The sequence below is a fragment of the Hibiscus syriacus genome, unplaced genomic scaffold (assembly GCF_006381635.1).
Source record: "Hibiscus syriacus cultivar Baekdansim isolate YM2019G1 unplaced genomic scaffold, ASM638163v2 tig00005863_pilon, whole genome shotgun sequence".
NCBI classification, from domain to species: Eukaryota; Viridiplantae; Streptophyta; class Magnoliopsida; order Malvales; family Malvaceae; genus Hibiscus; species Hibiscus syriacus.
Window position 1 is genome coordinate 41,356 of NW_024062069.1, and position 1,531 is coordinate 42,886.

General features: G+C 23.6%; 1 long non-coding RNA gene across 1 annotated transcript; it reads right to left on the reverse strand.

Moving 5' to 3' along the window:
• Nucleotides 1-1,324: 1,324 nt before the first annotated feature.
• LOC120200002 lies at nt 1,325-1,531 on the reverse strand. Its single transcript, XR_005523506.1, has 2 exons — nt 1,466-1,531; nt 1,325-1,380 (listed from the first exon to the last, which is right to left on the reverse strand). It is a non-coding gene; the product is annotated as an uncharacterized LOC120200002 (long non-coding RNA).

The window sequence follows — 1,531 nt, forward strand, 5'->3', positions numbered from 1 at the left end:
TTTTAAAATTAAATTTTATTATATCGCTGTCAATAGGTTAACATCTAGCTCAGACTGTTATTAACAAATTTAAAATATATGAATTTTCGATTGACTATTTTATAACTTTTAATAATTAAAGATTCAATAATATAATATTTTATAGTCAAAGAATAATTTTATAACTTTTAATAATATAAAATCATTTGTGTACTTTACTTTAAAATTTATGTATATTTTCGCTCTTCATGTTTTATTTGATAAATATTTCTTTCAATTTCTAGTTTCGAATTTTCTATTCTTGTCTCCATGAATAATTTTAATCGTTTAAAATATAATATTCTTTGTTAAATATAACCTAAAATGTTAATTTTTTAATATTATCAATTGAACTGAAAATATTATAAATAATTGAAAATATTATGAATAATTGAAAATATTATACAAAATTTAACATTTTTGATTGACAATAAAAAATATTGTAAAGAAAAGTTTACAACTAAAAATAGTAAGAGAAAATCAACATTTTAATTCCGCTCAACCGAAAGTATTACGTTCCTTATTATATTTTCGGACACTCTTTTTTCTTTCTCTTAAATTATGTCGTGTTTAGGATTTAAATAAATCTTCCTCGACTAGTGTTCGATACTGTTTTGAACATTAGGTGAAAGGGAAAGAAAAAACAATGAAGCTGTTGAATAGTTTTATCTCATGACAACCTAATTTTAAGTTAAAAGAATGATAGAAAATAGACACAACAAAAAATATTATAAAACTCATAAAAGACGTAACTTAAAATGTTAATTTTTTTAATATTTTCGATTGAATTGAAAATATTATATAGAAAGTAATATTTTCATCTGTCAATCGAAAATGTTATATAAATTTTAGTTGAATAAAAAATGTTATACAAAAAGTAACATTTTTTGTTATTAATAGAAAATATTATAAAAAATATTATAAAATATTTTCAAAAAAATTAATAAAAAATTAATATTTTAAGTTACGTCTAACCAAATATATTAGAATTTTTATAACTTTTTGATCGCGTCTTTCCTCGGACTTAAATTAGTCTACCTTTCCTTCCTAAGACTCTCCAGAGATCATTGTGTTTTTCTATTTTATGCATACATCTAGCTATACATAATATAATTTAAACTACTTTTTATTTAATTTATTGGAGGTTTCGGAAATTCACATTTTTTATTTTATACGTATTTTAAAAAAAATATTATTTAAAACAGTCATTTTATTTAGTTCCAGATTTCATTCGGATTAAAATACGTTTGAATTACAATATTAAGAGCAAAATAAAAAGAAGAAAAGCAAGCAGTGGTATATTCTGGGTGTTCATATGGCAGGGAAGGTTCCGGTGGCTCTCGCTTCATCCCACCTTTCAATCTATAAAAAATAAAAGGACAATTACGTTTAGCATCCTCAATTAATGCAAATTTAACAAATTAAGACAACCAAGGAAATCTCTTACCCATTCGTCGGGACACAGGGACCGGAAATGCCTTGCAAACTTGTCACATTGGGGGGCATCCTTCCC